General features: G+C 30.0%; 1 long non-coding RNA gene across 1 annotated transcript; it reads right to left on the reverse strand.

The window, feature by feature from the left end:
* Positions 1–1,592: 1,592 nt before the first annotated feature.
* Positions 1,593–5,072, reverse strand: LOC105788384 (uncharacterized). The gene is made up of 5 exons (XR_001131993.2): positions 4,820–5,072; positions 4,470–4,603; positions 3,621–3,675; positions 2,000–2,053; positions 1,593–1,884 (listed from the first exon to the last, which is right to left on the reverse strand). It is a non-coding gene; the product is annotated as an uncharacterized LOC105788384 (long non-coding RNA).
* Positions 5,073–11,599: the final 6,527 nt, after the last annotated feature.

The raw sequence follows: 11,599 nt of genomic DNA on the forward strand, positions 1-11,599 counted from the left end.
CGAGTTATTGTACCCATAGGGACTGTTAAAAGAATTATTTATGAATGCTATTTAAAACACTTTGGTGAAGAAAAATATTTTGTTTGAAGAGGGTGATTAAAAACTAAGATTTTAAACTAAGTAAACTAAGTAAATAAATCTCAAATGCACGATTTCAAAATACGATTTAATTAAGATGACATAATTGTGATAGATTAATTACATTTATTAACTTAGAATTATTAAACTCATGTTTATATTGTTACGAATAAGTTCACGGCAACTCAAGAATTTGCTAACTTATGAACATACTCACTTACCAAAATTTATTCATCTCTTGACTATATCCCTATGTCATTTCAACCGATTAAACAAATCTTAATAGGCAAATATATTGTTGCACATACATACTTATTAAATCAAAATAATCTCTTGTACATACTATGTCAATTCAAACAATTAACTCGATTTAATAAGCACATAAAAGACTATGTGAGGTAACAAAATATCCTTACCTTGAAACAGTTTAATCACAATAATCTTGCAAGTTATGCAAGGCAAATGTATCATCAGATACCGTTGCTAATCTAACCCTAAGCTACCTTAGATGATTAAACATGCACTGATTAAGTACTGTGTCCATTAATTACAATTTCAGTCCGTTTAAATAATTAATTCATTAGTTACCTAACAATTGTAATGTAAGAATAACTTAGTCATGATTTTACTTAATCAAGCATCTTACCGAGGCCTATAACAACATAAAAACAATTTTAATAATTTTAACAAACGAAATGCAATCAACCTAACACGAACTAAATTCAAGCTAATTTGATTAAATTAACCATTCCAAGAACATAAATATTCATAGATATGTTCAGCATGACAATAACAAAAATTAAAGAGATAGGGAACAATAATCAAACACTACACCAAAATAGGTTTTTAGGGGCGTTTTTTTATACATTTATTTGTTAAATAAACAATAATCAAACGTTTGCGGCCTTTTTTATTTCTAAAAGTATTTGCGGCGTTTTTGAAAGCGCCGCAAAAATGCCGCTGTTGTCAATGCCGCAAACGTTTGCGGTGTTTTTAGAAATAAACGCCGCTATAGATCATGACCTTTAGCGGCGCTTTTCCCACAAACGTCGCTATATATCAGGACCTTTAGCGGTGCTTTTTCCACAAACGCCGCTATAGATCAAGACTTTTAGCGACGCTTTTACACAAATGCCGCTATAGCTCAAGACCTTTAGCGGCTCTTTTCCCACAAACGCCGCTATAGATCATGACTTTTAGCAGCACTTTTTGCCCAAACACCGCTATAAATCATGACTTTTAGCGGCGCTTCTCCCACAAACGCCACTATAGATCATGACTTTTAGTGGCGCTTTTTTCACAAACGCCGCTAAAAGTGCCATTCCGCTAAACATTTTTATTAAATAAATTTTTGTAATAACAAATGGAAAGGTCAAATTTTATTTTGAATGTATTACTTTTCATTAACAATAAAAGTAAAATAAATTATAGTAATAAATTTCAACATTCACCTATAATAAATAAATAAATTAACATAAACAATTAAATTTCCTAACAAAAAATAAATAAATAAATTTCATTATACGGGAAAAGAACATATGTTCCTTTCATTATTATATAACAAAAATTAGTACTACAAATACGGTTATTATACATACGCTTCCATTTTCTTGCAGCGTTGAATTGATTGAACTCTACGAGTATCTACTACTGACAGTTGACAAAATTTTGGCTACATATTTAATTTTTCAATGTCCTCCTTATTTCCAATCTAATAATAAAAACAACAGCACCTTAATTTTCCGTAGGAAAAATACCTCCATGGCTTCTTGCAAATCCTCAGTAGCATCTGCCCTCTTTGAGTAACTACATGACATATTTAGTATAAAAATTATGAAAAAGCAACATTCTAGTCATCAAGCTCCGGTCATATTAAAGGAAACCATCAAAAAAACAATTTGAATAATTTGCAATAAAGTACCGCTTAGCAAGCTCTTGTTTTTTCAAATCTGGAGGCTGCCCATCAAAATCATAGCTGAAAGAAAATACCACAAGCATTAGCAAATAAAAGGCCTTCGGGATGTGGTACCATATAGGCAGCATAAGGCAGAAAATATCTGTGTTAGGAAAAATACTACAACTATGAAGGTCATCGAACAAAATACAGATTGTTAGAACTGTTTAAATTGTTGTACGAATGACTAAAATTTGCTATTTTCTCCTTGAGTTGGCTCATCAATAATGAAAACAAGACTCTCTATCAGTAAGGGAAGAAACACCGAAATCGGGTCAATAGGTTAGGATTCTAATTTCCTCTGACACACGTAAGCAGTCAACTATGCATCAGTTTTTTCACAAATTCAAAACCAGAAAGATTTTCTGCCTTCCTCTGGCCATAGTCGTTGCCTCTTTTGCTCATCTATAATGGTCAATATTTTCTAACATATAACATCTTAAAAAAAATAAGAACAGAGCAAAGAATTTTCTTTTCACAAAAAATATAACTAGTTGTTAGCTTGGCTACAGTAGATGAAGTTCAAATCACTAAAAATAAAACCACTCCTAATAGCTCACAATAGCAATCTTATAAAGATAAAATGAAGACAGAAAAGAAATATATCACTCAAAATATAACCCAAAGTTAAAATACTGAAATAGAATGATCCCAAGATTGATACATTTTTCTAGAGGAATAGCTGAGGTATTAATAAGGTTAAAACAGCCTAAAAATACAAGAGATTATATGAGATAACTCATAAAATCGATGCCCTTAAACCACATATCACAAGAAAAGCATAAATTTCACAAAACATGGAGAAAGTTGCAAACAACGAACAAAGAGAACCCATTTTATTTAATAGCTTCACAAATATAAATAAAAGGAAATACATTGCATCTGAGCTGAAGAGGAATCCAAAAGAAGAAGCAGGGAGAATAAAAGAAGTGAAAAGAGAAGCCTTTTCTCCATCTCCATGGTGAAGACAACAAATGGTAAAATGAGAGACCATGAAAAAGAAAAGAAATGGTGGCAAAAAGAAAGCAACAGCAACTAAAAAAAAAGAGAGCTCTTTGTGACTGTATATATATTAAAATACAAAACCTAGAAAAGAAAAAAATAATAAAAAATGAAAATCTGGTTTTGATGCTCTTTAAAAATAGTAAATTTCAAAATTCAGAAGTACCCATATTATGCAATTATACTTTAAAGTCAGCTTGATTAAGGTTAAAAGATCCATTCCACCATTAGTTTTATAATATATAGCTTGTCATCATCAACTAATCTTCCTTTGCTTTTTACTAAAAGAATCATTTGTAATTTTGTATTTCATAAGAATTGCTCTAACCAGTCAAAGAAATCCCAGCATATCGACTCATTAACATGATTCTAATTATTTTTGTACTGGGGAGGGGCATTTTTTGATTTATATAATAGAGTTTTTAGATTTTATAAATAGGGTTAAAATAAATATGAAGTAAATTGTGAAACTTTAAAAACCGAGGGGTCATAAAGAAAACTATATGGGGGATTTTAAATTCACTTAACAACATTAAGAAAAATAAGTCTGGTTGAAAGTAATGGAGCCAGGAGAGAAGAGAAAAACCTGTTTAGCAATGCTAGCTGCCTCAGCATAAGCATCTTGGATGTTCTCAGCAAGCCTATGAAAAAATATATTAGATATGCCTCCAGCAACAACAATGAATGGACCAGTAGCTAGTGTTATGAGAATAATCTCCCAACAGTTGATAAACCAATAATATGATCAAATTATAACCCCTTACATATGATCAAGTTATAAATCAATATAAAGGAAAATAATGCTTTGGCCCCCTCAAAAAGTGGAAAAAAAGTATACTTAATCCTTTCAAAAATTATAAAATCATAAACTAATTCTGCTGATATAATCTTATACAATTCAAACTGTAACTAAAATTCCCAAAGGCCTTGTGGCAAATGCCAATGCAAGCAGGCCAACCAGATAACTAAAGGATCAAAAATGAAATTCAATGATTCAATTTTAAGTAAAAGGATTAAGGCAAATTTCAATGATTCAATAAATTAAATTGAACTCCATTTGTATAAACTACATCAATTGCTATTCAATCAATCCTCTACCATTGTCGCCTTTTTTTTCCTTTTAAAAAGTTGTCTTTCTTTTTTCGCTTCAATGAAACAAAAAAATCATTATTAATAAAATTAATGAAAATTAATAAGCCCATCGAAAAATCCTATCTAACTCAACTCAATTTCCCCTAGAGTTGATTCCTAAGGATTTCTCATTATGCACCCAAATCCTCTCAAAGATTATAAAAGAAACACCAAAAATCAAACTCTTTCCTCCCCAACGATAATTAGGCGTGATGGGGGAAGATGATGTGTTCCTTTCAACAACACCAAAAATCTTTTTATTGGATGGGAAAGCATGAAAAAAAGAAAAGAAAACCACACTCACCTCTCTTGAATTGTTGATTCTGGCACAAAGAAGAAGAAATGATGAAAATAAAATTTCCTTCCCCTTTCTCTACTCTTTGATCAGCATTAGAAAAGAAGAGATTACAAAATTTCAGTCTACATTAAACCCAATCGCTGCAAAAAAAGAGTTCAAAAAAATGGAGCATCGAAGCTGTCAGTCATTTAGAAAAAAAAATGAAAACCCAAAACAAGAATGATAAAGTAGATTAAGGTAAAACAAAAGGGCAAGTCAAATTTACTACAATTAAAACCATTTAATCCAAAGGGCATTGGGAATTTGCCTTTCTATTTTTGCCAAACAAAAGACTGAAAATTTTGTAGCTGAATTACATGCCAAAAATACTCGCTTCACAAGCCATAAGGGCAACTTAGCTGCCTGTGTTTTTTGGACTCTTCTTCTTCCTTGATGCTAAGCTGCTCGGTCCGATTTCTATTTGGGGGATTTCAGCTGAAGAAAAATAAACTTTTATTTGGGGGATTTAGAGTGCACGACGGAGATGAGAAGAAGAGGGAGTAATGAGCGGCTAACCAAAAATCAGTTTTTAGGAGTGAGCGGGATTTTGATTACTTTTTATTTGCTTCGACATTTCCGGCGTTTTAAGAAAAAATGCCATAACTAAAATTTAATCCCTAAACTAAAATGACACCGTATCAAAAAATTGCAATACATGTTTGCGGCATTTTTATCAAAACGCAGGTAATGTCTACCTTTTGCGGCGTTTTTCTTGAAAACGCCACTAAGAAATTTAAATTCTTCTATTGAAACGGCGACGTCTTGGGAAATTTTAATACATAGTAATGGAATTTTTTGCTGAAAATGCCGCTATAGCTCGTATATTTTTTATATTCAATTATTGTATCTTTCATATAAATTTTACATAAAGAATTATTAAAATTTTAAGTAATATTTAAAAGAATTAGATAATATTATAAATTTTAGTTTTTATTTCATTCTTATTTTTGTATTTTTTCTTATAATTTGGTCCTATCCAAATTAAATAATTATCTATATATCCATATCAAATATATCAAATGTTTTAGATTAAATATTTTTAAATATAAAAGCATTAATTAATTGTATAAAATTGTATCATTTAACAAATCTAAAATAAACCTTAAACCCTAAATTAACCATTCAATATACATAAAGTCTATCTATTATATATCTCTTAAATAATATAAACTATACTCATAATTTCAATATATTAAATTTATTATTATCTTTTTTACAATTATAAAAGAACATATTTAATATATAAATTAAAAAAACTAATTAATCTAAACCCTAGACCTTAACCTGACCCTTGAAACCTTAAATTCTTAACTCTTAACCCCAGACCCCTAACCCCTAACTCCTAACCCCTAAACTTTAAATCCCAACCCTTAAACCATAATCCTTAAATCCATATATAATCCCCAAACCTTAAAATAGTAACTCCTAAACTGGCCTTATATCTTAAATTAACCATATACCGTAAACCATATAAACCATAAACTATAATGATAATTAATTAAATATTTTAAAATTAATACTATCTTATCTTTTTCAATTATATATGAAATTATTTAATATATAAATTAAAAAACATATTTAAAATATAAATTAAAAAATAATTAATCTAAACCCAAAACCCTAACCTGACCCATGAATCCTTAAACCCTAAATCCCTAACTATTAACCCCTAACCCCTAATCCCTAACCCCTAAACCTTAAATCCCAACCCTTAATCCCTAATCCCTAATCCATAATCCCTAAATCCATACTCCTTAAATTTTAAACTAGTAACTCCTAAACCGCCTTAAATCTTAAATAAATTATATACATTAAACCAAAAATCCTAAACTATAGTGATAATTAATTCAATATTTTAAAATTAATACTACCTCTTTTACGATTATATAAGAAATTTTTAATAAATAAATTAAAAAAATCAAGAATCATGTACCCAAAAACTTTAAAATTATTTTAAATAATAGTATTTTAATTTTTCCATGTGTTTTATTTCAAATTATTTCTACGTGTTATTATTTTTTTCTGAAGATTTAAAATATTGAATTAGAAATAAATTGAATTTTATTTAATTAATATAAATAAACCAATTAAGATAAAAAACTTTTAGCGGCGTTTTTGAAAAAGCGCTGCCAAAACCCCGAGCATGTGGCGCTTTCTCAAAAACGCCGCTAAAACTGCGAGCATTAGCGGCGCTTTCTCATAAACGCCGCTAAAACCCCGAGCATTAGAGGCGGTTTCTCAAAAACACCGCTAAAACCCGAGCATTAGCGGCACTTTTTCAAAAACGCCGCTAATGCTCGATTTTCTGTGGCTTGACTAGTTGCTCCGTTCTTCCTTCTCTGTTGTCCTTGTCGACCAAGGCTACTATGAACACTTAATTGCTACTCCAAATAGCTGATGAATGCCCCTTTCCCAAGAGGAGAAATCGGCAAGAGAGTAAGGAAATTTTGGAATGGAAAAGAAGAGAAAAAGTGGAGAGAAGAGAGGAAATATGTGAATGCTTGAGGTTTGTTTTCCAAATGACCAGCCTAAGGGGGTTTTTATAGCTGAGGAGGGCTGCTAAAAATAGCTAAAATTATCAGTGAAACAACCATCCCTTGGCCGGCCACAAATGTGGCAAGTTTGATAGTTTCAACTTTGCTAATTTAGGCTTGGGGCAAATCTATAAAACCACCAATTGTGGAGGGGTTTGAATGCAACTTGAACAAGTCTTCAAGGGCCTCTTGGCAAGCTTAAATAATCAACTAATAAGCTTATTTGGGTCAGCACTTGGGACGGTTTTGGGCTGTCCATTTCTTGGTCGGTTCGGTTCACTCGGTTCAGTTCAACTGGATCACTTTTTCATAATTAATTAATAATAATTTATTAACCCAAATTAAATTGGATATAAATTAAAATTAATTATATTATGAATTAATACATATAATTTTGGACCGTCTTAGGCTGAAATTTAGTTTGCCTCGATACTTCAAATTGCTTCTTGGTTTTGTACTTCTAGTAGTGTCTGCCGAGCCTTTTTTCGCCATTTGTGCAAATTTGTTGAAAATAACCAAAATTCATCAAAATGAATTATAAAATTAACTAAAATTCAACATGTTAATATTTTAAGTGCACTTTATTATTTTGTAAAAATTAATTATTTTTTCGACAAGAATTTTATCGAAAATGTATGATTTTAAGTTAAAAGGGGTATGTAAAAATGTGTAAATTTCTGTGTTTGCAGTAGTCCACCCCGTAAAAAATGAACAACCACTTTCTCTTAAAATTTTCAGAAATAATAAAAACAGTTGCTAAACCTCTATTTTATTAAGTTGGGAACATTAACACCCTAAGAAATTATCTTCCTTTTATCCTCTTTGATATCGATATTAAAAGAAAAACCAAAATTATTCCTTGTTAATAGAGAAGACAAATGGAAAGTTAGAAAATGAATTATATTCTTTCTAAAAGAATATAGGATTATTCCTTACTAATAGAGAAGACAAATAGAAAGTTAGGAAAATAAATTATATTCTTTCCAAAAGAATATTAATTTACATGTCTTTTATATTTTGACCAAAATTAGTTAATATAACTGCTTATATTAATAAATTTGATAAAATATATACAATTAATATTCTGTACGAATCAAATTCATATATTAATTATATTCTTTCAAAAGAATATTAATTTCCATGTCTATTATATTTTGATCAAAATTAATTAATATAATTGTTTAGATTAATAAATTGGTAAAGTATGAATCAAATTCATATATTAATTGTATTATTTTCAAAAGAATATTAATTTCCATGTCTTGTATATTTTGATCGAAATTAATTAATATAACTATTTATATTAATAAATTTAGTAAAATATATACAATTAATATTTTGTATGGATCAAATTCATATATTAATTAAATTCTTTCCAAAATAACATTAATTTCCATGTCTTTTATATTTTGACCAAAATTAATTAATATAATTGTTTATATTAATAAATTCGGTAAAATATTTACAATTCATATTTTGTATGAATCAAATTCATATAATAATTATATTATTTCCAAAAGAATATTAATTTCCATGCCTTTTATATTTTGACCGAAATTAATTAATATAATTGTTGATATTAATAAATTCGGTAAAATATATACAATTAATATTTAGTATGAATCAAATTCATATATTAATTCTATTTATGTTCTTTATTTGTGTACAACAAGTTTGTACATATAATGTATTTCATATTTAACTATCAAATTAAATTAATTCAACAATTAATTTAGTTCATGTGTCAACTAAATACAGTACCAAATGTATTTGGATTCTGTTCGTTTCAACTATAGGATGTGACCCTGTGGCTCTTGTAACGTTGATAGTAATACTAGAGCGTTTCTAACATTACAAGCAATCAGTGACATCTAATAATATGTCATTGCCACCCAAGTTAGAATAAGTCGTGATTCGACATAACCTTTTTGTGATAATCTTTTCATGTATTATATCCTTTTATCTTTAATATCTAGATCTGACACAAGTCATGGAATAGTCACACTTGTATAGTTCAATCTCATATTTCTTAATTTTCTGAGCAGATTACAATAAACAAATAAGTCTGATATCTCATATCAACTTATTCGAGTATGATCATGCATTTCTAGTCTCACTCCTTCAAGAGGCCTAAGATATTGCTCCCATTATGTAGGAGGGATAAATCCTATCTTGATCAAACAACTAATTAAGCGTAACTAACAAAATTAAAGAGGTAATAGCACATCAAATTTTCACTAATATTGTTGATCCCTAGCAACGGCGCCAAAAATTTGTTGCGTGTGAATGTGTAATGCGAATGTGCAAGTATACACAACAAATCAAGTTTTAAAGTGATGAGTGAGTATCGTCTCTACAGGGATATGAATTCATTAAAAAAGATGGTTAGGCTATTACTATAAAATTAACTAATTAACTGTCCAAAAGAAACAAATGACAAATTGATAAAGAGAATTAATGAAAGGATTAATAAAATCAATTATGAATGAAAAAATTCTAGGACAATTAAAATTCTGTGGCAATTCTGAAAAAATAAGTGGGGAGGATTTGTATTGTTGAATGAAAAAGGTTGGAATTAATTAGGTTTTATTTCTAAATCCTAATAACGCCATGGCAAAATCTTGACCATTCTACTACTCAGGGATTCACTACTGCAGTTTGCTTCTTTCGAGAGCCAAACTTTAAGTTATCATTCTTAGTTTTTGTATGTATATATAACTCAAGAATGATATCTAGACTATTCTTCCTTTCCCTGTACAGATTGTAACTTCTATGTCTAGAGTGTTGTAATATTCTTTCGAATACTCGCCTGTATCAATTGATCATAATCCAATTTATTTAATAATTTTAAAATTAAATCAGATCTAACAACATACCATACAATCATCTATTTTTAGAGCTTGTATGCATATATTTAAAATAATCACAAATAGAATGAAACAGTAATCTACTCAAAATCAGACCATGGGCATTAAAGGTAGTAAAAATGCACCCAAATAATTCCAACCCAATGAGATTTAGCTCATGGATTGGACATTCAAATTCAAAATAAAACCATTCAACATCATCATTGAAGTTTACAAATCACAAATTTCAAATCAAAAAATAAAGGTAGAATTGTAGGAAGCTCTTGCTACTCTAGCTTTCAGTTTAATATTGAGATTTGATGCAAAGCACAAGGCAAATTTTTCTTCCCTTTCCTTTCTTCTGTGATTTTTGCTCTGTAAGTTGTTACCCTCTCCTCTCTTTTCTCTGAAATTTTCCACGAGAATTTGATATAGAGAAAAATTGCTCTCTAATTCCTCTCTCCCCAAGATCCTCGTCTCCTCTTTTCTTTTATCTTTCCTTCTTTATAGGACAGGTCCCTCCCTCTCAGCACACACCTTTTGCTTCCTCTTTTTTCAAGGTGGTTTATTTGGTACAAGTACAGCTGACTGAGAGTGACATGGACTGGGTGTTGCATTATCTTCCTTGAATTGCCATTGCATTCTTTTTGGAAATCTATCAAACATTTTGCCATGGAAATATTTCACTTTCTTCATTTTCTTTCTCCTTTCAATCTTCTCTTCTTCATCCTGCAACTGCTGCAAACAAATAACCGACGCCTTTCTTCCCTAGTAACAAATAATGACATCTATAGAACAATCCAAGCTTTGTAATGCAATAGTCTAAAAAATACTAAAAATACAAACATATTTACTTAATTAAAAACAATTAGTTCAATCTAGAGGCCTAAAATATAACTCTTTTCAAGAGTTATCAACTATGAGGTGGATGGGAAGGGGGTTGACCATCCCTTTTTACATGCTAAAAATTTAAATAAAAAATATGTGGATGATGGGAATTGAACCTAAGATCTCTAGGAATTTAATTAAGCCCTTTACCACTTGACCACTTATTTTCTTGTTCAATAAATTGATGAAATAATAAATAAAAATATGGGATGTGACAACTCGGTCTCAGTCTAGGCCTGTAAATCCCGAAGGTAAAGTAAAGCGACTAACATTATTTCTGAAATTCTTTGCTAGTGAAGTCTGAATTTATCTAGCTAGTCATTGTTTACTGAATTGTCAATATTTTAATTTTGATTGCTTCTTATCATTGCAGATTTCCTCCATTTTTTGTGCACGTTTCAATAATTCCACGAATTCTCTTTAATTCAAGGCTCCGACTAACATTCTAATTTCACAATTCAAACCATTCTCAAATAGAATACACATCTCTTATTCGGTCGAAGCAATACCTCAAGCATATTTGCTCAAACAGACAAACTCTCGTTCGTACTTCGCTACAGTCCGGCATCCTAGTTTTAACTCATGAAACCCTTTCTTTTTCTTCTCTCAATATAAATGACTGATATATTTCTTCTTGAATTTTATTTGGAAGAAGTATTAATTAACCTAATTACTCAAAACCATAGCCGTCAATGTATTCCACCATGAATATGCTTGGTCTTTCAGTAACAAAACTACACATTCCTGGCTATCCTTGGGTGAACACATCAATTCCGCAAAAACCCGCTACGTATTCTCAAGCCAATATTCAGCTCTGGTTGGGTCATCA

The sequence above is a fragment of the Gossypium raimondii genome, chromosome 2, assembly GCF_025698545.1.
Source record: "Gossypium raimondii isolate GPD5lz chromosome 2, ASM2569854v1, whole genome shotgun sequence".
NCBI classification, from domain to species: domain Eukaryota; kingdom Viridiplantae; phylum Streptophyta; class Magnoliopsida; order Malvales; family Malvaceae; genus Gossypium; species Gossypium raimondii.